This window comes from Haemorhous mexicanus, chromosome 2 (assembly GCF_027477595.1).
Source record: "Haemorhous mexicanus isolate bHaeMex1 chromosome 2, bHaeMex1.pri, whole genome shotgun sequence".
Lineage (NCBI taxonomy): Eukaryota > Metazoa > Chordata > Aves > Passeriformes > Fringillidae > Haemorhous > Haemorhous mexicanus.
This window is the reverse complement of record NC_082342.1, coordinates 17,911,901-17,938,010: the sequence shown is the minus strand read 5'-3', so window position 1 is coordinate 17,938,010 and position 26,110 is coordinate 17,911,901. Positions and strand designations below refer to the sequence as shown.

The following is a 26,110-nucleotide window of genomic DNA, read 5'->3' as shown; positions in this document are numbered from 1 at the left end:
TTTGCTCATTTTTTATCACTTTTTTCTACTGACACTGATTTCCTCATTAAAGCAATCTTTTTGTATCTATACTGACAGTGTGTTTCTGGATGACAACTTCTCTTTCATCTGGGGAATGTATTTTGATAGAACTGTTGGTACCCAGTCCCTGTGCATTTGCACTGCAACTCTCAGCATCACTTACCACACGTACCTCTCAAGGAATGACATATCTTTCTAAGGAAACAGCAGTGGTGGAAACTTATTCAGGCTACATTTGCCATGAGTTTCTTCATGGACAATATGTTTTATGAATATTATTGCAGTTATTTTTCCACACAGATGACTCCTATGAATTAGCTTTTGTCAAACAGACACAGAGTCATAAGTTCCCATTTCTGTCCCTGACATTAGCACAATCTGTGAATTTGAACTCTTCATTAAAGAAATTGGATGATAAAATACATCTCTCTCAGAAAGAGGTTTAGTTAATGGTGGTAAAATATAATGAAAATCTGAAAGGCCTGATAACTTTTTTTTTCCTGTTTTGAAAAGCTTGACATGCTGTTTTGTATTGTAGCTTCCTTTGATTCCCTGCTCTTGTTGGGAAAGCTAATGTAATGAGGGAGGCAGAAGGGTGGATAATAATCCTGCCTTTAGCATCTGGATGGCAGTGTAGATTTAAGCAGTTTTAAAAGGGTACCACAAATTTGCTTTGTGGTTGTTATGCTTTTTCAGGCTTTGAATGAATTTGGCATGCACTATGAAAAATTTCTAAAGTAAACTTTGCATGGAAGGGGTATAATGAAGGGACCATTTTTCCCATCTCATTAAACCAAATGGGAAACTTGGGATCATAATTCTGTGAATTTTATATGGTGTAGATTAAGGAATGACCTCAGAATGGGCAGGTGCACTTGCACAGACTTTGGTCTAGATGGCACAGGAGGAAATACAGTGGAGATGTGGTAGTACTAAATGGGTCCTGGAAACTTTGTCCAGCTCATAGCAAAGCTTGTGTCACCTTGTCTTCAGTGCTCATGGTCCCTGCACGTAATTACACGTGGAGCAGAAGCTGTAACTAACCATGAATAGGAGATAGGATTTCCAAATGGCCAGGGCATTCCCAGTGTTCTTTTTTCCCCCATGCTCAGAGGCAGTGAATGATGCTATCCTGAAATGCATGTCATGCAGAGCGGGCTCTGCTTCTGCCTGGGCAGGTTTTAACAAAAACAAGGCACTTTGAACTTCAGTCGTGAGAACTGCTGAGTATGCATGCTCATGAAATTCCATGCTTCTTGCTTGGGGCAGAAGGTTCTACTCCCTTGGCAGAGTCACCCAAGATCATGGACATACCTTGGCTGTAAAACCTTCTGCATCCACCAGCATCCTTCTTATGTGATGCTGCTGGAGTTTTTTTTCGTACAGGTTGAGTATCTTAACCACACCCTCCAAACCAAGAGGAAGGAGACCTAGGACCAGTGAACTTGGACAAAGCTTGCAAGGAGTTTTCTGTTCTGAATAGGAGAGTAGAGAGTAGATGGGAAAGAAAGTGAAAGCTCTAACCAGCCAGCTCATGGTTCAGGTCCTGAAGCATTGTCAGCTAAAAGAAAAGCCTGGGAATATAATCTTCTGTCAAAGATCACCCACAACAACATGGTTTCAGGCTTCCTTGCCAAACCACAGTAGATGATTGTCATGTTTGGAAGGGCATAATTTCTTTTCCTACTTGTAGTTTTGTTTTGTGTGGGACTGGTGAGAGAGGCAAATATATTAGGGGGGGAACATGAGTGTTCAGTCCTGCAGGAGATGGATGTTCTTTCTGTCTAGGGCTTAATTACTGACAGCAGTAAGTACTGTTAGATTTCAAAGAAGTATGAATTTGCTTATCATCACCACAGGTAAGATGACACATGAAAGCTACTTGAAGATTGAAGAAGTAATTCTGCATGTCACACAGACAACATCCTTATACATATATATACACACATAATACTTTCCATTAGGCTAAAGGATAAAAAATTATTGTTTTCCCATTTCCACTCTTCTAACTGTGCAATTATATTTCTGTATAAAGGGAACAGCAGGTAGAGTGAAAAATAAGTGTCGTTGGTTTTACATGTGCACAAACACATATATTGTGTGTATGTATATATATACAAAGGGTTCTACTAAAATAAAGCCAGCCTGGCCAAACTGTTTGTCTTCTCTGGGAGATTTTGTATTAAGTCTTGTGTTCTTACTAGCCTCACAAGGATCTCAGATAAGGAAACTGCACCTTTGTCAACAGAACAGAAGAAAATCTATTGTTCTGATGTTTATCTATTTGCATATTTGGAAAGAAGTGTGACCTCATTCTCCATTCATTGCTCTGTTTTTTTCTTCAGTTCTCTCTGAATATATTCTCTTTGACCATCTCTCTGATGCAGATTACTTAATCTTAATGAGTGGAAACTCACTAGTTATTATTAAAACTATTTAGTCAATGTAAGGTTTCATTTTCTTGTGTAGGCTCCTCATATTCTTAATTGTAGTGATCTTATTCCCTAAAGTATCTGTGCTTCCATTATTAACTCCTATTAATAAATTGTATTAATAATGTACCACCCAGTCTGAGCTGAAACATTGCAAAACAAACCAAGATAGGGAGGAAACAGTCCTCATGTTTTGTTTTAAAAGGAAACAGAAGTATTTAATTTAAAAGTAAAGAAAGCCAAAGACAATATTACACCGGATTCTCCATTTTGCCGACACCTTACTCTTCTTGTCCTACCAAGAAGCACTAAGCATGCTCTGAATAAACAGCAGAGAGACCCTGCTTTGAAAGGCTGACACACTTGTGGCATGAATTGGGTGTTAAGGTCTGACTGCCCTAGCTCAGTGCAATGCCAAACCTGGAATCCTGACTGTGGGATCTTCAGTTGAAAAAAATTGTAATTCTGCCCTGAATTTCTCAAAGTTCACCAGCACCAACACATTGAGCTGCAAAACATAAACAGCAACCACATGGTAAGGGTCTGAATCAAAGTGTCACTGCTGTGCTGCTGTACATAAGCATTGCTGCAGCAAGAGGCATCTCCAAGCTGGCACCTCCTCACTGCAGCTGATGTAAAAATGTTACTGCATGTAGGAACCACACCATGGAGTCCTCATGCAGTGGGAGGAAAAGGCAGGAGGGGAGAGGAGAAAGAAGCCTCGAAGCAGCTACAAACTCACTGCCATCCAGCCATGACTTAAGCCTCCATCCAGATGTACATGACTGGACACAGAGGCAGGCAGAGCTTGCACCATGGGCAAGGAAAGAAGTGCTGGACTTTGTCCTGTGCAGACTGGGGTAGAAAAGAGGCATTGAAGTGTCCAGGTGACAGAGGGGCAGAAGGAAAGCTGTGCATAAACCTTCATGAAGTGTGGACGAAGTCTTTTGCTTCACTAGGATGTAAATGATTCTGTAAATAATTGTTTCTAAAACTAATGTTTTGGATTTTTATCCTAATTAGTTTCCTATATTAGTTTTCCAGTTCTAAATACGTAGGTGGACCATTCAGCATATTGTCTTTTTTGTAGGGAATTTCATAGTGCCTATTTTTCCCCATGGTTCTTATGAGGACTTGAGCCTTCATTTCAATTTTAAGCAGCATTTTCTCAACATTCCCTTTCAGAATTGCTGCTGGTAATGCTGGGCAGAGAGAAAAAGGGGCTGATCCCATACTGAATTGCTTTGAGGCAGCTGAGAGAGTCCTTGTTGAGCTCAAAGCTCTGCTGACTCCTCTTGCCAGGGAAGGGCCTCCCTGCCACGTCTCAGGGAGCCTGGCTGGACGTGTCCTGCAGGATGTTTTATCAGCACAGCACCTCTGCTTCCACTGCTGGCAGAGCACAGCGAGCACAGGGATGAGCAAATGCCAGAGTCTGTGCCTGGTGCAGAGCTGATCCTCTTGGCTCTCCTACTAAATATTTCATTTGAACCAAGTTCAGGGCTCAGCCACACTGGCTCCAGAGCCCTGAACATAGCCTGCATGAATGAGATGACAAACTCAGCTCGGCTGAGATTGGCTCAGCTCATGCTTTCCAGATCAGCTCAGCTCATGCCTCCAAGAGAGCACTTGCAACCCCAGCTCATTGGGAGAGAGGAATATGCAGGGGACAGCTTGCTAGCTTTAGTAGTGCCCCTAATAAGGAATTTCCTTCTTTTGTGTCAGCTGTTGCTTCTCCCACTAGGTCTTTTTCCCCTCCCCCTACAGCGTTTCTAGTTAGCTTCCTCCTGAGGCTTTAACAAGAAATAAGGTTGAGGGAGGCAGAAGTAAGAACAATTGCACAGAAAGTATATCAGATATCTGAATTCCTCCCGTGTAGAAAAGTACTTCTTAGCAAATATGGTCAAAAACTTTGGTGGAAGCAGCTTTGGTGGAAGCAGCATTATGTTTGATAGTATCAGCTTGTTATAACTGGGACCTTTTGCAGGAAATATTGATTATAATGATATTTCACTTTGAACAAAATGGAAAGTAATGAAGCCACCTTCTCACTTTCTGTAAGGCATCATTTCTCTAATGTTTTGAAATAACAAGCTGATCAGACTGGAACCCTTGGCTCCAGTTTGGAGTGGTTTTCACTGTAAATTTTCCTTTTAAATGAAAAATTATAACTGACGAATGTCAAAATAGAAAGTAACATTTTAATTAAAAACATTTTTAGGGACGATTCTGAAAATAAACATTCTGTTCTGATCTAATATGGAAAAATTGAAAATCCTGGACTGTCTCTGAGACAGAAATTCTGGCTTCTGCATAGCTCTGATAATATCCAGAGCTGAAGCAAAGCATTGATCCTGGATTCCTTGACCAGTAAAAGTGCTTTTGTCTGTGTGTGTGTGTTTTCTGCAGATGGCTTCCATCCTTCTTTATTGCAGCAGTTCCTAATATCAGCCAAAAATATCTGCACAAAAGCCTCTGTTATGTCTCTGGGCTTGAATTCTGGCCAATGTTACATATATGGAGAATAGAAACCCAGTATCTTGAATGGCTGTCTTTTGAATTGTACTGACAGACCCCAAGCTGGATAAAATGCAGTGTGCAAACTGAAATTGAATGAGCCATAAAGTCTGAAATTATTCATTTGGGAAGTATGTTCTGAGCGTCACCACCACCTTAGAGATCTGGGAAAAAGAAATAAAAGCATTTTCTCTTTTATTATTAGTTTGTATCTTTGCTTACTGAACTGTGTGCTGAGAAGGCAGAAAGGTCCAGCAAGGGGCAGAGAACATAAAATTTCCATTATGCTGTTGTTCTGTGGCAGCATTTGGTATAGGTGAAGTGCCATCTCAAAGCAACCTCTGCACAGGGCATGCAAAATATGAAGCAGCCTGAAAACTACATGGCTTTGTCTCTCATTATTGCAGAAATAAAACTTCCTTTCAGACATTGTCACAAAAACAGGTGTTCCAGATGCAGTTTTCTATTACAGACTAGCCACAAGAAAGATACGTATTTTCTAGAAGTGCCATTTTCCATTCCAATTATCCTATTAAATTCTATAGCTATATGTGCTCTTTATTTTAGAATTAATATATCTGAGAAGAGGATTGCTTGTCCAAATCCTCTACAGTGCAAGGGGAGAAAGGGTGTGGGTTTTTAGAGTAAGATGTCAATTGGAGTACCTATGCTTTTCTAAGCTACAAACATTTAAAAAAAATCTCTATCTAGTAGTCACAAATTACTTTCCATTGCCTGTTGTTCACAGGGCAGGAGAATATACAGCTTGAGAAAGCAAAGATGAAAATACCCATTCATTGTTCTACAGATTTTTTGCTGCCTTTCCTTACAATAACAAGAGATTTCCCATGGCATATATCTCAATAACTTCTGCTCAGCCATGCAGGACTGTTCCTGGCAGGTGGGCTGCTCTCAGCAATAGGGCAGCCTGGTCAGCACACAGCTTCCCCAAATGGTTGGGTGCCCCAGCACCAGAGGATATGGCTGTCTATCAGTGGTCCCCAGACCTCCAAAGCTGTCCTTGCAGTGCTTCTTGCTGCAGCCCAGGCAGTGGGATATGGCTAAAGGCTGGACAGGGCTCAGGCATTGCACTTGTGGGCTAGTGATGATTACAAATTATAGCAAACCCTGTTGTATTTGAAGAATGTGCAAGCTCCAGTTGGAAGATTCTCATCCCTTTTGCTCAGCTGAGCCCAGGGGATCCTGGATTGTGCAAAAGACTGCAGAGTTTAAAGTATTTTCATATCCCTGGATTATGTTTGGGAGAGAATGGTCTCATGCTGAAAGCTTCAAACCAGCATGGAGGAGAGCAGCTTGGGCCTGGCAGCAGGAAGGGATTTGGCCTTAGAAACACACCCACAAGCTCCAGAGAGAGCCTTGCCCTCTGTCCAAATTGCAGTGCTGCCCTAGTGGGATTCCACTTCCCCCCATCTGGGAGAAGCTGCAGGAAGAGATGGCACAAGACACAATGTCAGACATAAGGTTTCCAGCACATTGTAGTGACAGGGAATTTTTCTCTGTCATGGGAGCAGGCAGCAGCCCCTGTTCCACCCACTTTTATCATTAATGAAACAATGGATGGCATATCTTGCCTGCTATTGTCTGGGCGGCAAATACACATCAGGAAGGGAATGAAAGGTGGGTGTGAAAAAGCTTGACTGCTATAATTGTCTCCTATTAGCTTAAACATTTCTCTTTCTTTTCTGCACTTTGATCCAGACTAAAGACAAGGGAATGAGTAAAGATGTTATCTGGGGTTGGTTAACTTCCTAGTTTTGTGTCCTGTTTGTTGTTTAAATTTCTATTTTTTAAATTGGAAATGAATATTTATACTATCAGTATCAATTGTAGTTTTAATGAAAACAAAATCCTTCAATGCTTTTACCCTGGTTTTAATTTCTACCAGTCCCTAGGAAGCTCCCCTTAACAGGCTAAATGCTTAGATTTAAATGACATTTCCTTGTTCACAAAAGCAATGATTTCTTATGTGATTTGTGTCACTGGGAAAAGTGACATAATTCTTGAGAGGGATGGGATCTTGTAGGTTAGGTTATATTAGTCTTGGGTTATCACATGAATCTTATTATTCTGTGTAAGTTCCTCATCTATTTTTCATGTTTCCATCATATGCCATTGAAGACTTTGGTGTGCATTCAGAAGCAGATTGAACTGTAGCAGGCAGTTTCCCTCTCTAGCTTCTGCCGTGCCCTTTTCTGAGAAACGTCTGTCCCTGCAATATGGACTGTGGGGCTTCTCCTAAATCCTGCAGCTAACTGCCAGGCTTGTTAAAGGAGATTTTAATCTGCTTTGGTTCATGGCAACATACAGCCCTGCTTAATGTCATGGTCAAGAGGTGGCTCAAAAGCCAGCCAGTCACCTCAGCTACAGGGACAGCAGCTTTCAGGAGGTGACAGAGTGGACAATGAGAGAGTAGAGACCCCTTCAGCAGCAGGACTTCAATCTGACAGTAAATGCGTAGCAGGATCCTTAAAACCTCCCAAGGAACAAAAGTTACAGGACACCAAAATATTCATATACTGCTCCCCCATCAATGTAATGCTTCTTTCCCCCATGTGCCTGCAGAAGTTCTTGGTCTGATGACAAGGATGGTGTGGAAAGCTTAAGCCTGTCCTAGGGTGACAGCCATTTCAGCTCTTTCTTGAATATTCCAATAACATTCCAGTATGAAATGCAAAGAAGGAACAGCAGCATTGTCTATCATATGCAGCTTCTGTGAAATTGTATGACACTAAAGCATAGGGAGGAAAAGAAAATATTGAAAGCTGATAATCCCTGCATGTTGTTGGTTACAGAAAAGCCAGGTTAATCCCAAAATATTGCTGCTGTTTCTGGTGCTAACATACCATCTGCTCTTGTTCATGCTAGACTTGACCAGGTATGAACTTTAATGCCCTTCTTGTAGATTACACTTATTTGTGCCTTCAGACATTCTACCTTCTTGTAAAGATGCTTTTGCTTTTGGTTGTAGAAACCCATTTGCTTTAATGATGTGATAATTAGCAGCAGCAGACACTAGGGTTTGGTTTTTGAATTCTTTCTGGAAGGTTTTTGGTGGAGCCTGATGCTAGCTTCCAGGTGCAGCAGGGTGCTCTCCTGCTGGTTTGGCAGTGTGCTTGCCTTGCTCCCAAGTGGTAGACAGAACAAAGACCATTTAATTTTGGCAGCTATGAATAAGAATGGGTAAAAAGTCTTACTGCAAACTGGCTAAAGTTCTTAGAGCAGCTGCCCCAAGAGCTGATGGGTAAAAGACAACCCCTGCAGTGGGTTGTCTTTTAACAGAGAGTTGTACAAGGATTGTACAGTGCCATTTCAAACAAGAGCTAATATTAAGCCTAGCCAGACTGCAAGTAACCCAAAAATTACTCTGTTTCTATAGTAGGACACATTTTGAATGCAGCTGCCTGACCAAACTGAAATGGAAGTAAAAAGAAAATTCTTTGGGCTTAAAGGAAGCAAAACTCCTTTCTGAGATCATAGTGCACCTTGCTTTATAAAGCATCCTATTTTTGAAATTTTCTTTAGCAATAAAGCAATTTATTTAAACTCCTTCCAGCAACCCACAACCCAATTTTCCTTTCTCATTACAAGTGTTTATGACAAACACATCACCCAGGATTTTTCTGTGTATGCAGACACGAACACAGCCTCCCTAAGTAATGGGGTTGCCTGTTTTATGACAGATACACACTTAACACATACATTTGTAATGAAATTATTGATGTAATGGATTAAATATGGAAACTGCTAAACACCAGAAGAAGCTAATTTTCAATCACTGATAGGTTAGAAGCATTCATGTAAGCTAGGAGGAACTAGTGCAACAAATAGAAATTGTAAACTGTGACAGTATTCCTTGATTTATCAAAATTATTAGAATAAGTCTGTATGCCAAAAATAGACCAGTTCAAAGCTGTATTAAACCACAATATTTTAAGTAAACATAAATGCAAGTGTGTGCAGAAATTATGTTAAAAAAAAACCAGTTTAAGATTGCAGTCAGTTTACCAAAAAATCAGGAAGTGTCAGAATTACAATGATCATCAGGAGATAAATGTCCACTCCACTGCATCTATGTATCATGGCACAGTTTTCAATGACACAGTTGCATATAGGTTTTTTTCCAAAGGACCATACCTCATTCATCATGCAAGATGGATGCTGCTCACTTAATCAGCAGTTACTCAGTGTCTTGTTTACTCCATATTACACAGATGAGAGGACTCAAGCCTTATTTGCTGCACACTATTCAAACCCTTCTCTAAAGACAGACTTTTCAGTTGCCTCCTGGGCTTTTCTATTGAGCTCATCCCTCATTTGGTATCTGAGCGCTTTGCAATGAATTCATTTATTTATACAAGACCCTTGTGAGATTGAGAGATATTATTAGCCTTATTTTACAGATTCACAGACAAAATTCTCTTTTTTTCAGTCTGAGGCACCTATGGCCGGATTTTTCCAGAGTGCTCAGCTTTATCTGTTTAACGCTGAGTTCAGGTCCTATTGAGCTCAGTTGCAGCTGGAATACTCAGCATTTCAGGAAATCAGGCTCCAGAGTATGAAGTCAGATACCCAGAATATCAAACACAGAGAATTTCTTTCTGCATAGAGGAACTTTGCTTTTTGCTGTTCCTGATTTCTTGTCCAATCCATTCCTTCCCCCTGACCCCTTCCCCTTTCCCTGACTGCTGCCCTGTCTCCTCTCAGGCACAACGAGGGAAACCAGGCTCAGGCATGCCAGGAGATGACTGGGCCATGCAAAAGGCCGAACTCAGAAGGTGGACAGCAAGAAAGGGCTTGAAGGAAGGATTTAGAAACTGTCTGGGCAGGTAAGCAGTGTTAGAAAAGCAGTGCTCAGCTGGAGTTGATGCTTGTGAGGGGATATCAAGGAAAACAATAGAAGCTTCCGTGCTACTTAACAGTAAAAGGGTGAAGAAGAAAAATGTGGACCCATTGCTGAATGGACAGATGAGTTAGTGAAAGGTGATGGCTATCAGGCTGGATAGAAGCAAAAATGTTTCCCAGTGAGAACAGTCAGAGGGTGGAGCTGGTTGAAGGAGGTTAAATGGATACAGCCCTGATAAGCTTGATCTGAATTCTTGACTAACTCTACTTTCAGCCGGTGTTTGGACTAAGGAAACTCCTAGTGTCTTTCCCACAGAATTACCCTGCAGTTTCATCAACACTCTGTTTCACAAGCGTGTTTTTCCCAAAAAACAACTAATCTAAGATTTTACTGTGTTCTTTTTAAAATTTTAACTATGGTACTTTTTCAGAAACTTAACTGCAATAATCACACTTCAGTCCTGGGCTGGCTCGTGTCCAACAAGGCAGGCATTTGGCATTTACTTAAATTTTCCCTGCAGAACAGAGAGATTCTTTTCCATTCTTGCAATGGGTTACAATGAGGTGAAATTTGGGAATTTTATTTGTGGGAAGAAGAAAATTACTTTCCTGACATGAAGACCACAGTTCCTTTAAAATAGGAGGCTGAGGGTACTTTTCAAATTGAGGTTGGGTGAAGGTGCCAAAAAACAAAAAAAAAACCCCAACCAATCAGCAAAAAAAAAAAAAAAAAAAAAAAGAAAGAAACCCCACAAACCCCTCCCCCAAAAAACAAAAGAACCCCTCCCCCCCAAAAAAAACAACCAAAAAAAACCCCCAAAAAACCCAAAAAAACCACCCCAAACCAAAATCAACAGGGGAAAAAATTGTTTTCCTCTAACCTCAGATAAAGAGTAATCATATTAACCACAAATAAAGAAAACCACTAACCACCACCACCACAACTAGTGGAAGGAATACTCTCAAAACCTGTAAGGAATATAGGTACCACAAACCTGTAAGGAATATAGGTACCACCTAGTGTTGAGAAGAGTCTTAAAATATATTGTGATCTCCAAGTCACCTAGAATGAGGGGTGTTGTAGGAATCTTTCTGCACATTACTTTCCCATGATAAAGATACGTCAAGCAGGAAACACATTGCCAGAAAAGAATGACAAATCAAAACCTGCCTCAGCTGTGGTTCTCTTGAGTGCACAGCCTGAAGCAACTCCTTGTTCTCAAAGAAATATTTCTGCATGTTCTCTTTTTGTGTGCAGTACTGTGGATCAAATGAAAATAAGAAAACTCCTCAAGAATTTTTCCATCTATAAATGGATTTCAGAAATTTCAAAGTGTATTGCCAATAAAGATGTAGTTTAAAGGTTTGAAAGTACAGAAGATTGCATAAGTGTAAAGTTGTGCCCTGTTGATTCCTTGCTTATTTTCTCTCAACCAATAGAAAGGTTTTAAGTTTCCGTGAGGCCCAAGGATATGTTATTTCTGTATAAGTGCAAGTTACTTTAGTTATATATGCATAAACATACACATACACACATACACATGTGACTAAGCAGTTACACTAAACCAAGAGAAGGCACATTTACCTGAGGAACACATTAGAGCAGACAGATTTCCAACACTAACTAAGCCAATTTTAAACCCATGAAGGTTTTTCACCCTTCAGGAGATGCAGTGACATAAATATCCCTTCCTTAGTTGAATGCTTATTCAGATTGATGCTGAAACCCATATTAGGCAGTTATCTCTCTTCCAGAGTGAAGATCCCTGCAGAACCAGTGCTGCTGCTGGGAAGCTGAAATCCTCTTGTAGTGCCAAGAACCTTTACATCCCATCTCCACTCCTCTCTTAACATTACAATTTTTTAACATGAGCAGTGCTCTCAAAGTGGATGTATGTGTGAGTCCCATGAGATCATTGGGATGGTGCTGCTAAACCTCAGCTGCTCAGCAAACACCAAGGCATTCAAGTTGTGAGCAACATAATCTTCACCAACACCCTCAGGTTTTAACATTTACAGCTCTGGTCACCATGAGCAGTGATGATGCCCTTTCTAGCCCACAGGAAATAAGTTGGGAGAGCACTTTGTCCCTTTCTCAGATGGGCTCACAATTTCACGCTGGGCCGTGCCCTGTAGAATGATTGAAGTTCAGCCAGGAGATGAATGAATGAATGCCTAGATGTCACAGCAGGCTTAATCCCTGTAACTTTAATTTCCTTTACCTTTAGAGGCTAGCAAAAGGAAGATGTAACTTTTAATTTTTTTTTAAAAAGAATGAATCCTGTGGCTGTAGGGAATGGCCTTCATTGAAGTAACTTTTTATTTACTTTCAAAAAAAGAAAGCTTTAGGTTTATTGGAATCATTCCGTGAAAAAATACAGAAAGAACAGGTCATCCTCTTATCTCTCATTTCCTCTGCTTCTTTTCTACCCCCTCATATGGTTTGAAGGAGACTTTTTGACATCTGGCCTTCAATTTGGGGCTGTTTTCGGCACTAATTTTTAGTTTCACTGGGAGAATTTGAACTCTTGAATAGCATTTCTCTTATCTTCACCACACCAAGTAGTTACTGCTACAAAAGGGGTGAGATAGAGAGAGTACTTCCCAGCTGAGGCAACTGCTGCTACTAACTTGCTTTTTGTACTGAATACTGAGTCATGCATTAGGGTCAAACCAAGATTTATTTTTCTGAGTTAGAAGAAATAAACAAAAATTGAGAACAAGCAGACAGTTGTCATTGACAGTCAGTTGGTACCTAGTGAATTATATTCTTTAGTTAGCAAGGATTCATATGCACACTAAGTGACTTTTTTCTTAAGTACAATTGCTCTTGGAGGCATCTGTGATGGTACTAATTCCATAATTATAACCCTCTCTATATCTTAAGCCTCTTCACTTCCGGCTTGATAATCTTGCATCTTCAGAGAAGGCCAAGAAAAAGATCTCTTTTTCTCAAGAAGGAAGGATCACGTGCATTGTGAGAGTCTCAATGACACGCGGCTCCTTAAACCTGTGGCCTCATAGTCAGTTTACAATTTTGGGTGGGGCTTGCCAGACCTTGCTGGTGGCTTGGTATGGACATTTTTCAGGGTTTTTGGTTGTCAAAGTGCATTCATTTAAAAGATGAAAGAATTTAATGAACAATTATTTGTTACAATGCTGCTTGCTCTTTGTGGATCCCTCTTGGCCCAAGGCAATCAAAAGAGGGAGAACGCTGGTGTAGGATGTTGCTGCAAAGATGAAGTGCTGGAAATGTGGCTCTGTGCTCCTGGAGAGCTGACGCTGGGGAAGAGAAAGGAAAATGGCCAGGCTAGAAACTTTTCTTCAAATGGGAGGTAGATAGCTGAGGAAAGGTTTACAGGTGGAGGCTGTGCAGCGAAGGGAAGATTCACAGTAGTTTTCAGCGGTAATCTTGTTCTTTGTTTTTTAACAAACGTCTTTGTTCATTCAGAAGAAAAGATGAATAAGGGGCAGGACGGCAGTATAGAAAGCAGTGAATGCTAGAGAAAAGGTAAATCAGTTATGGCTACTTTCTGTACTACAAACACACAAGACAATAGGTATTGGAAGCGTGTCTGTCAAAGCAAAGAAGCCTCAGAGAAAGGCCAAGTACAAGTGAGAGTTACCTATTTTCTGAGTTCAATATCCATAACAGGCATTCATGAACCAGCCTAGACTGTTATTTTAAGGTCTGCAATACAGTCATTGCACATCACATTGAACCAGGGCAGAGGTGACTATGATTTGTCAAGGGACAAAAGTGCACAAGCTCAAGGTTACAACTCAATTGTCTAGATCCATTCAAACATGCTACAAAGGCAAAGAGGGTATGAGTGACATCTTTGTAACGTGGTAATCCAAGGCCCCTCTACCAGCTCTTGCAGGTACAGAGAGGCCCTTGGGCCTTTGCTTTGTGATAAGCATGTGCTTCAAGGGGGGGCTGCTGTGGAAGCTGGAAGCCACCCTGTACAGTCAGCAATCCCACAGGTCCCCATGAAAGGCTGTTCTTGGGCAGAGGAAAAAGAAAAGGTCCTAACCATGCAACAGAGAGGGCAGAAAGCTTGCTTGGGCTTGGGCTCTATCTCCACGCTGCCTCATGCATCAATACAGCTTTTGTGGGATGTATCCTGCAGCTTCCACAAAGCCCTTGTCCAGCTTGGCAGCAGCAGCTGACAAAGGGCAGAGGGCTGTTGGGGAGTTACTGCTTCTGCAGATCCTTGATTTGAAGGGAAGTGAGTGAGATGCTGCCCAGAGGGCCTAAAAGGGAGTAGAGGTTTATAGAGATGACATTTCACTTTATGGGAAGCAAAAGGAAGGACATGATGTAATCACTTCTGGATATTATCTTAAAGGCTCCTGGACTCTAGTGGAATGTAGAAAAATATAGACTGTCAGAAGTGAGGTGGTGGCATTTAAAGATATCACTGCTGAATCTGGCTGGGGAGCAGACCAGCACAGGCACTTTTTTCTGAAAACCCTGATGCAAGCTTTACGATGTTCTTGAAATGGACACTCAGAGAAATAAAGAGCTCAGAAATTATGCTACTTGGGAGCTTTGATTGGAATAAATTACAATCAGGAACATTATCTTTGGTAAAACAAGCTCTTTTTGGTTCAAACCCCTTCTGCTCCTTGTGAAGCATCAGAGAGCAGTAGAATTACTTTGGTATAAAGTTATTTATTTCCAGACTTCTGGTAGGCTGCAGTGAATTATAGCTACTGCACCAGCTTTTATCTAAGGTTCCTGAAACTGAGCAATTAACTTTCTGACTTTTACACTAAAGCAATTCATGTAAACAGATTGTGGGTATGAAGCAAAATGTTTAGCAAGTCATAAACTGTGAATCAGTTGTTGATTTGTCCATTTTTTGTTTTGTTTATTTTCTGAACAAAACATAAATTTTCTGTCTGTAGTGAGACTTTTTTTCCTAATGTATTGAACTGTGTTTATCTTTGGGGTGTAGAAGAATCCCCAGAAAGAGTCTCAACCCCTGGCAGTTTACCATAAGGGGTAAGAGGATGCCTCTAAGGAGCAGGCATTTGGGGCATTGTTACAAACAAGATTCCATTGGTTATGATTGAATATAAATTTATAAGCAAGAAAATATTACCTTGCATTTACCACAAACAAGAAAATGTGGCTGTGCACTTAATACGAGGTAGGTCAGGCAATATAAATTAATCTCCTTTCTTATCCTTCCTACTTCAGTGAGTAGCCAAGCCAACAGGATAAGTAATGTACCTCTTTTGCATGATGATACCTCCAGTCCTTTGTCCTTGCTTTGCAGAGCTCAACAGTATTGCCATATAAAGTGTCATCAGTATCATAGAAGCTTGTCCCTTTTGAATAGATGGGACACCTTCAGAGTCCCTGATGATACAGGCCTTGTTTAATTTAGGCCTTGGCTCACAGCTGCCAGAGCTAACTCGATGGTAACTTCTAGAGAATAGTAATATGCCAATTGACTTCCTCTAAGACTGGTCCTTGCACCCTCCCCAGAAGATATTGCACTATGAAGATTATGGAGCAGAACATGATAAAAAGACTTCTCTGACTCCTTTGACTGCTTAATAATTAATTATATGACCTCTGTTTAGAAGAAAAGCCAAGCTAATTAATGCATACTGCAATAGATTGTATTGCCTATAATACAACTATGATGTATAATGTAAATGTAGGAAATATGGAGATTGAGTGTGGATAAAATGTTCCATTGTGCACCATCACAAGTATTTTAAGAGCACTTCTTTGCAAATGTCTTCACTCATTCATTTTATGGCACTCTGCATCACTATGTAATCATGTATAATTGCTTGAAAAAACACTTAGACTTCTGGCCCCTTGGGATGCAACTGAGTCAGAGAGAGACAAAAAAAGGTCAGTGTTTGAGCAAGGACTGAAATCTTCTGCAGTAGTGCAACTTGTTCCCTGGAAGTGGAAGTGTTTCTGCAATACCTTCCACACGAGGGCTCATCCCAGTGGTCTACATCCTATGTACTTTTAATCCAGATTATGTAGCTTTAACCCAAGATTTTAATCCAAGCCTTTTCTGCCGCCTATTGCTTTTGCATTATTTTTGTCCTGTTAGCTAAAAAAAAGTGCTTCTGATCAATTAAAATTCAAAAATGTCTTCTATCAAGTTTCTGAAAGCAATTTCTAAAAAAATCTTCACAGTGTCAAAGAGAGTAAAGCAAATGTTCTAATTTCCATTTTCAATGTAGAGATGTGGAGGAAAAAGTGGTATTGGTTTTCTCTGAGTGCAGGGATGTTACAGGACTGAGCATGGTCTGTTGTTGTTGAATCCTACTTTGGGTTAGACCAACAGCCATGGTCTTAAACTCTCTCGTGAGTTTATATATTGTCTCCATGACAGGTTGGGCTTTTTTTGCTTTAGGTACTCTTACATGCACAGAATTGACTTTCGGTGATGGTCAGCTGGAGCCTTTTGGCAATTAACTGAATGGTCAGTGTAGGAAGAGAAGACAGAGTCCTTTTTCTTTATGAACCTTTTCACAAATGCAGACTATCTCATTAGTTAACTTTGTTATTTGACAGTTGTGAAAAGTGTCATGAGGTCTGAATGACTGCAATTACTACTCACCTTGTTCTCTGTGCATTGGCTAAAATGCCCTTAGGTAATTTGCAAAATCCCGAGATAAAGGCTGATATGCAAACACCATTCCTGAGATAAATGGAAACAAATGTTCTGTATGACAGGCTTTATTTGTGAGGCACTCAGATAACACAGTGATTGGTGTCTGGTTAGACAGATGGGGTTTTATTATTTTTCTCTGATCCTTTAAAGTTGGATATTGTATTTTGAAAACTGAATTGACACCTGGTCAGACTGCTCGAACCACAGGCTTGAGAGGGGTTGTACTAGCTCAGTGTTACAAAGGTGGGCAAAATGCACAAGAGTGGTTAGGGCTAAACTGCACTTGCCTGGAGGAGTGCCAAATGACATACAAAGCCTAGACCCTACAAAGTCCGAGCTCAATATGTCCTGTCTGGGTGATTGAGTAGTTAGAGGTGCTGTCTCTTGGCTGCAGGTCCCACCAGCCAGCGGTGGTCAGGGCTCTGTGTCAGATTTTGGGCTTTTGCCTTCATCAGGACCCCTGTGCCTGCAGCCCTGCCGTGCTGAAGTGCTGACCATGGCCTTGAGACTGCACACAGGAACCACCCTGGTAACTGCAGGCAGGGAAGAGCAAATCAACACTCACACCATCCAGCCTGACATCTGGCCAAGTTGTGCATCTGCAGTTCCAAATCAGAGCATTCCATGCAAATATGGAAACTGTTTCAAGGTCAGCTCTTAGTTGTTCCCAGTCATACCATTCAAGTCAGAGGAGTGGTGAGAATTAGCTGTGTCTCAGATGTAACTGCCTTTTTTCTTCATCCAGCTTTGGAAGACATTTCTCAAGTAGCGTTTCTGATGTGAATTTGGAGTGATATCCCAAAATGAGGAAGCCACCTCTTAAGTTATTCCTGATTAATGCTTGGTTTTCTTTCTAGACTAACAGTAACCCCATATTTATCCCACTTTCCTTTCCCTGTTCCCACAGAAGAGTTTTCTCTAACCTTGGAGTTGAGAAAATCTGAAATCTATGATCCTTTCCCCACCAGACAGTGATTGGCCCTGTAGTGAAGTTCCATATTGCATGATTTGAACAATAAAAAATTCTTTAGTCCATGGGGTTTAATGGCCTGAAGATATTCATGGTAGGCCAATGGTGATGAAAATGTTGCAGCCATCATCTGTTTTGGTTTTGGTAAGACAGTCGGGGGGGTCAACCTAAATGTGTGTGGGGGGAAAATATGTTTTGCATGCTAAAATTAAAATGGGTTACTAGGACTATGCTGTAAGTACCTTTCTTTCTTTCTTTTCTTTCTTTCTTTCTTTTCTTTCTTTCTTTCTTTCTTTCTTTCTTTCTTTCTTTCTTTCTTTCTTTCTTTCTTTCTTTCTTTCTCTTTCTTTCTTTCTTTTTCTTTCTTTCTTTCTTTCTTTCTTTCTTTCTCTTTCTTTCTTTCTTTCTTTCTTTCTTTCTTTCTTTCTTTCTTTCTTTCTTTCTCTTTCTTTCTTTCTTTCTTTCTTTCTTTCTTTCTTTCTTTCTTTCTTTCTTTCTTTCTTTCTTTCTTTCTTTTCCTTTCTTTCCTTTCTCTCCTTTCTCTCCTTTCTCTCCTTTCTCTCCTTTTGCCACTTCCTTCCAGCACCTTCCCTCCTCTTCCCTCCCCTCCCCTCCCACAAAAAAAGAAGAGTTAAACAGAGATACTTTTTCAGTTTCACTGAGACAGCTCCCCCCGCCTTTTTTTCTATTAGCCTACAATAATTAATTTAAGCAGAGTGACACGGTTTTAGAGGTCACACCAATGAATTTCAGACAGCTGAAACATGTCTAATTTAGCTGGCCTGTCTACATGGGCCTGCTGAACAATCAGTGGAAGCAGAGATGCCTTTGCAGGGGCACCTGAAATTTGAGTCACCTCCTGGAGGAGTTGTCTTTCTGGGTTAGTTACATTGAGGCTTATGAACACTCAGTGCTGGTGAGCACCCTAATTTCACCTGAACATGAACATGCTTCTGTATCTTTCATGCCAGTTATTTTTTCTTTTCTCATCCTCTTCTAACATTTTAATCAAATGAAAAAGCAAACTCTGATAGTTAAGCAATATTGATATGCAATATTTCATTTTGCTGCATTTCTCTCTGGTTTTTCTGGCAAAAATTATTTGATAAAACCTGGGAAGATTTTTTTTTTTTGCCTTGGAACTCTGTTTTGCTAGCAAAGTTACCAGTCTGCTGTCAAAATATTCCAGGTTAAAGCCAACTGTAGAATAAAGCAGATAGCTGCTGTTTTTCCCATCATCTTGTTGGACAAACATAAATTCCAGTTTTTCAGGCTGTTAACTTGGCATCTTTTACCAGAGGGGAATTCAGAGAGCATAGAAATAAAATGCCAGATAAACAGAGGAGTAACTTCCTCCTTTTAGGATGCTGACCACACCTTAGTCAATCTCCTGTGAGGGAAAAGAGTTGAGTGTACTAATGACAAAATGGCAAAACTCCCTCAAGGAGCACTCAAAAAGCTGCTTCATCACAGCAGTGTGACACGGACATGAGCCAAGGATTGTTCTTTTCCTTCAGATTCCAAGCAGCCATCAACTTTACTACACATTTCTACCTAGGTGAATTACAAATTAGTGACAAATACATTTGAAAGCTAGTCATTACCTCAATCAGTCAATTATTCAAAAGATGCATCAGTGTGATTAGTTGCTCTCAGTTAATTACAGGAACAATAAGTAGCTAATAAAGGAGTACCATCATTCATATAATATGGATTTTCATTGTTTTGGAGATACTAATTTTAGAAGTCCTTTGAACCGATATATTGAGAAAACACTCAAAAATTCATTTAAAATAACTTTTTTTTCAGGCTACAGGCAGTGTTTTACTCTCTTCTAGTTCTTTCAGACAAACTTATGCTTCTGCCATCTTCTCAGCAGTGTTGAAAAATAATGAAATGATCTTCAAATGTAGTCTTAGTAGTGAATTGTATTAAGAAGGTTGAGAGAAGGATGATTAGACCACTTGCTGCTTTTAATCACTTCACTCCCGTCCAAATCTAAACTGATGCCAAAAACTGGCAAAGAAAGATGGGTATGTCAAAGACATTGTATTTCATTCCTATAAAAACAAAATTTGCTCTGAAATTACAGATGCAATACAATCGGATATCATAACTCTCTTCCCTAAAATTAGCACCTGAGGGAGAATGCGTAGTGAAGGCACTTTTCAAAACAAGATTGTGCCTGTGGGTTCCTTATATTTTGTATACCTTGTATTTTCTTCTCAGGATCTTCAGCCCAACTTGGTAGATCTTTGTAGCTCGGTCACATTCCTTAGTTTGAAAAACTCTGAGAAATTATGCAGATTCTCATGGGTCCAAAAAAGCCATCACGACACCCCAAGAGGCATTTCCAAGTCTCACCCAGTGTGCCTGGCTTCCCCCCACAGCTTCAAGCTAAGGACAATAATCCAGCATTGCATGATGGATCCACTAGAGATGACCTTTTAGAAGACCTTCCCCTTCTCCCCAAATCTCCCAATATTTTAAAAACTTTATTATCTAAACTATCTTGATTATCTAAGGTTTTTGTTTTAAATTTTTCATTTTCATTTCACCTCTATCTTTACTCTGAAAGTCTCTCTTGATTCCTTTTTCAGTTCTAGCTGTCCTGGGCAACAAGTCCATTAATGTACCCTCCACTTATTTATTTAAAAAAAAAAAAAAAATTGAAAAAGCACAGTTAAATCTCAGTAGACTATGATCATCTTTAACTTAGCACAGCCTAGTGGTTAAAGCAATACAGTAGAAGGCAGGAATATCTGCACCTGACAAAAAGTGCCTCAGAAAATCATATAAGCTCTGTATCTTCCTTTATATGTAAGGTACAGCTCCTTTATATATAAGGTAAGATTTACACCTGACAAGGTGTTGTGAAACATCTATATATGGTATGCATTATTTTGCCCCTCTTAATTTCCTTATAATGGCTGCTGAATACTAATTACATGACTTGAACTCATGGTTTTGGTGAATCCCCTTGAATGATTTCAGAACAAAATCACCCTTCATTAACTGTTTTTCTTTCTCCATTGTACCCAATCAAAAACATTAGAGGAACACAGAAATCCTGCTGTATTGAACTAGTGGTACCTAATCCATTAATGCTTCAATCATAAAAAATATAGTGGATATATAGTTTTCAGACTGATTTTAAAGAGGTCTTCTCCAAATAATGAGAGGAATACAAACCCTTGCACATTCATACTGATGTTTTTCAATGCATAGATCAAACCACAGCATTGTACTGGATTCTTTGCAAAAATTTGTAAAAGTCTTCAAGTTTCATCTGCATAAAACACTGCAGAAAAGTGAAAATTGTAGGGCCGATTTGAGCATTTCTGGTCATTTTGTCTGGATGGATGTGACACTCTAGCAAAATTGCACTCCCTCTGATTTCACATTACTGCTGTTGGTTTTGTTCCTTCTATTTTCTTTTCTTCTTTTTTTTTATTTCATGAGGCAGGCATGGGAGGACACTGATGGGAGGTATTAGTCAAGGGAGGTATTACAGCTGCTGTGAAGGTGAAATGTGTGTCACTGCTGAAGAGAGGGACTGATAGGTGTGAGTGGATATATCACCATCTCTGATACTGGGTAGGTGGAGGGTAGAAGAATACAGTGTTGTAGATGATAAACTGTTGTAGACACAACAACTATATCATTTCCCTTGTACACCAATACAAGGGAAAAGGCCTAAATTAATTCTTTTGGAAACCGATGTACTCAGGATATGGACAAATTGGGGTAGTAAGAACCAAATTACACCTCTATTGCCATTCCCTTTACACAGCACTTCAGGAATCACCACACTAATGAGACTCAACATCTTCCTCCTGGCTTTAAAAAAGTCCTTTTTCAGGCCAAATTTATTATCTTCTCACACTTCTTCCTGTTGGCACACTCCTGAGGCAGAAGAACATCATTGAGTAAACACTAAACTCAGTCAGAGCAGTTGCTGCAAGTGCTCATATTTGTCATGACAGTGATTCAGTGGGATTTGAAATGATGGCATATTCTGAGCTCCCTGAGCATTTCTCTTGTACAGGCCCTGTGGCCTGACTGAGGCCAGTCTTACTCACTAATCTTACTTCTTTTTGCCCGGAAGACTTTACACCTGTATGGCTAAAGGAAAGATTATTTTTTTTTCTGCAAAAGCATACCTTCTTATGCTGGAAAACAGAAGCAATGTAAAAGTGATTGGATCAATTTGTTTCAATTACTTTGTGTAATCTTGGATTTAATGTCATTTAGAGAAACTTAAAAGAAATTCTAAATTATTTTTCCTTTTTCTGCCTTCCTACACTCAGTTTTTACACTGGAAAGAACTAATTTTGTCTCTTTCACCAAATAATTCTGCAAAAATACTTAACCTATTTTAAACGTGCTTGCATTTATTTTATCAGGAGTTCCTCTTCTTCCAGATGCATTTACAAATACATACAAAACTCCATCCATTTAGTAGGGACTAGAAAAATACAACATAAACTTCATGTGTAAAAGATTCCCTAAAAATCAAATCCTTCTTGGATATTAGAATAGCCTCTCCAACAAAGAGAAAAGAGAATAATGAGAGTGTGTGACATAAGAACCGGAATAAACAAAGAACTCTGGCATGCTAAAAGACAGAAGAGTGAGGAGAAAACGAATCAAAGGCCTCTCTCTTGAAATCTCTCCTAACTGGCAAATCATTTCTATATCAACATGCTATTGCAGCACCATGAGGAGACAGATGCTCCCTAATGCAGTCAGCCTCCAAACAATTCAGTATATTTCAGGCCAAAGCAAATAACCTGGCTTCTGCTAGAAAACTACCTAAACTCCAGATCATTTCATGGTAAGCCGGTCATCTGCTTCCTCTTCAAAGCACTATGAAACAGGCAAAAAAAAAAAGGAATTTTTACCCTTTTTTCAGGGAAGAACTGAATAAAATGTCTGTAATTATTGAATCTTTTAGATTAAAAAAGACCTTTCAGATCATAAAGTACAATCATTAACCAAGTCTTCTAAACCATGTCCCTAGCACCACTTCTGCAGATCTTTAAGATATTTATAGGCATGGTGACTCCACCACTTCCCTGGGCAGCCTGTTCCAGTGTTTGGAAACCCTTTCTGCAAAGGATGTTTTTCTAATATCCAATCTAAATCTCCCCTGGTGCAACTTGGGTCTGCTTCCTCTTCTCTTGTCACTTGTTACCTGGGAGAAAAGACTAATCTCCCACCTGACCACAACCTCCTTTCTGGTGCTTGTAGACAACAACAAGGTCTTCCCTGAGTGTCCTTTTCTCCAGGCTAAATAGCCATAGCTCCCTTAGCTGCTATCAGATTTGTGCTCCAGACCCTTCACCAGCTCCATTGCCCTGGTCCTGCTGGTCACATTATTTTTGATACAGGTCAGGGTGCCTTCTGGCCTTCTTGGCCACCTGAGCACACAGTGGCTCACATTCAGCTGCTGTTGACCACCATGCCCAGGTCCTTCTCCTGTAGTCCTGCCTGGAGTTGTTGTGACCCAAGTGCAGAATGCAGCACCTGGCCTTGCTCCACCTCATACAACTGGCCTCAACCCATGGATCCAGCTTGTCCAGATCCCTCTGCAAAGCCTTCCTGCCCTCCAGCACATCAACGTTTCCACCTAGCTGGGTGTCATCTGCCTGTTGACTGAGGGTGCACTCAATCCCCTAGACCAGATCATTGATAAAGATATTAAACAAGACTGGCCCCAATACTGATCCCTGGAGGACACTGCTTGTAACTGCCTGCCAGCTGAAGGCAGCACATTCACACCCCTCTCTGAGCCCAGCCAGACAAATTTTTACCCAGAGAAGTGCACACCCATCCAAGCCCTGAGCAGCCAGCTTCTCCAGGAGAATGGTGCGCAAATTGGTGCCAAAGGCTCTGCTGGAGCTCAGGTACACAACGTCCACAGCCTTTCCCTTACCCATCAGCGTGTCATAAAAGGAGATCAGATCAGTCAAGGAGCACCTGCCTTTCATATACCTGTGCTGGCTGGGCCTGATCCCCTGGTTGTCCCGTACGTGTATGTGAGGGCACTCAGGATGATCTGCTTCATGATCTTCCCCAGCACTGAGGTCATGTGGACAACCCTGCAGGTCCCCAAATCTTCCTTCCACTCCTTCTTGTAGATAAATGCTACATTTCCTAACTTCTGGGGAGTTGGGATCTCCCCAGTTAGCCAGGACTGCTGGTAAAAAGCCACAGAAAGTGGCTTTTCAGCCAGCACCATCAGTACTTTTGGGGGGAGGCCACCTGGTCTCATAGACTTGTGCATGCCTAAGTGGCATATTAAGTTGCTGACTGTTTAGTTTTTGATTAAGGAGTCTTCATTTTGCTCTCTTTCCTCTCTTCCAGCTCATGGGGCCTGAAGAACAACTGGTCTTTAATACTAAGACTGAAGCAAAGGAGTAATGAAGCACACCAGCCTGTTCCTCAGCTTGTCACTATGTTTCCCATGCAGCCAATAAAGGACAGTGATTATCCTTAGTCCTCCTTTTGTTTTTAATATATTTGCAGAAATTTTTTAAATTGTCCTCTCCAACACTAGCCAGATTAAATTCTACTTGGGATTTGATCCTTCTAATTTTCTCCTGGTATAATGTCATAACATCTTTGTAGACCTCCCATGTTCCCTGCCCTTTCTTTTAAAGCGCATGGGTCCCTTCTTTTAAAGTGAATTTTTTTTTCTGAGTTCCAGACAAAACTTCCTGTTTAGCCAGCCTTTCCATTTGGGACTTGGGGGCAGCCTGCTCCTGTGCCTTTAGGATTTTCCTCTTAAAGAGTGTCTTGGCTTCCTGGACTCTTTCCCCCTTCAGGACTTCTTCCCAAGGGACTCTGCAAACTAGTTTTCTGGAGAGGCCAAAGGCTGCCCTTCAGAAATCCAAGGTAGTTGATAACTCCTTTCCTTACTTCTCTGAGAATCAGAATTGTGATTGCTATGCCCAAGAGAGGCCCCAAGCACCAGCCCTTCCCCATTCACAGCAGGTCCAGTGGGATACCTTCCCTAGTCGGATGACTCACCAGCTGTGTCAGCTGCATATTGAACATTTTGCCTACCTCTTCATCCTGGGTAGGTGGTCTGTAACAGACTCCCAACCTGATTTCTGCCCTTTTGGCCTTCCCTCTGATTCCTGCACATAAACATTTAGCCCTATGGCCACCATGACTCATCTCTAACCAGCCAAAACACAGGGCTACCCCACCACCCCTCTTTCCTTGCCTATCACAAAATCACAGAATGGTTAATGTTGGAAGGGATCCCCAAATGCCATCTAGTCCAACCTCACTGCTCAAGCAGTGTTCCCTAGAGCGCACTACTCAGAAATGTGTCCAGACATCTTCTGAGTATCTCCAGTGAGGGAGACTCCACAGCCTCTCTGGGCAACCTGCTCCAGTGCACAGCCGCCTGCACAGTGAAACAGCTCATCCTCATGTTCAGGTGGAACCTCCTGTGCGTCAGTTTCTGCCCTTTGCCTCTTGTCCCATTGCTTGGCACCACCAGATCCATCTTCCTGACACCCTGCCTTCAGATACTTAGAGACATTGGTGAGGTCCTGCCTCAGTCTTCTCCAGGCTAAACAATTGTCCCTCCTCAAGAGTTTATAGCCACCCATTGCAGCACTCCAGGCTTGGCCTCAAAGAATATTGCCGTTTGATGGAGAGAGCAGAGCATGCTGTAAGCACTCTTGATCCCTGTCTACTGTGATCTGCCCGAGAGCAGAGGAGGAGTGCTCCTCCACATCATCACAGTGAGCACTTGCACAGCAAAGGACAGCATGGGTCCCTCAGTTAAGGGACTGGCATAGCTCTAAGTTTGGTAAAACAAATGTGTATTTTGAACACAGGACATCTCCTATGTTGAAGCTGGTCTAGAAAAATTGTAGCAGACTCTGTGAGTGCGAGACACTTTGGGGACCATTCAGTAGCATTCACAAGTCTCTCCAAGCTATTTAATGTACTGCTGTCACCTAAATGCTTTAGCAATCCTGGAAATATTTCTATATGCTTATAAATTTTGGCAGCTGCAATAATTAGTGTCTGTGGAATAAAAGGTGCGTCTATAAATTGCTGTATATTTTTGTGTAGGTGGCTGCACATGAATGCAACCACAGGCATTCGAGAATCATAACAAAAGTGTGAATGCTGAGTTCAGATACAATGTGCCTATTGATTAAAATGCCAATAACAGCTATGTGTTCTAAAAATTAGGGACAGATTGCAAGACTATACATGGAGCACACAAGGAAATTACTTGTTTGGATTATGTTATTATCCCTAGTGAAAGTAGTCCACATAATTGTTCTGTCAAGTAAGATTTTTACACTGCAAGTTAGAAAAGTGTGGGGGAACCTGTTAACCCCACTTGTCGGACTTGTTCCTGTCAGAACTATCTTTAGTTGGAGCTTCAGAATGAACAAACCACATAAAGTCTATACCCCCTTTCTAACATTATTATCCCCCCCACTGGTTTAATTTATATGTTTAATTTTGGTTTTCTGGGTGCAATATGGCTAATTGCTAGAGAACTGTGCAACCTTATAAGTGAAATTTTGCTTTTATAATTTGTAGCACATCAAGTGTAATAATATTCATTTAATTTCTGAAAAAGGTAATTAGGCTAATAGAATTATTTGAATAAA

The 26,110-nt window shown here is 40.8% G+C and overlaps 1 long non-coding RNA gene across 1 annotated transcript in view; it reads left to right on the top strand.

Annotated features, from left to right (window-relative positions):
• The window catches only part of LOC132322552 (uncharacterized), a 110,931-nt gene extending 86,974 nt beyond the window's left edge, over positions 1-23,957 (top strand). The window contains exons 2-3 of the long non-coding RNA XR_009485128.1: positions 9,693-9,814; positions 23,826-23,957. This is a non-coding gene — a long non-coding RNA (uncharacterized LOC132322552). The remainder of the gene's footprint in view (positions 1-9,692; positions 9,815-23,825) is intronic.
• Positions 23,958-26,110: the final 2,153 nt, after the last annotated feature.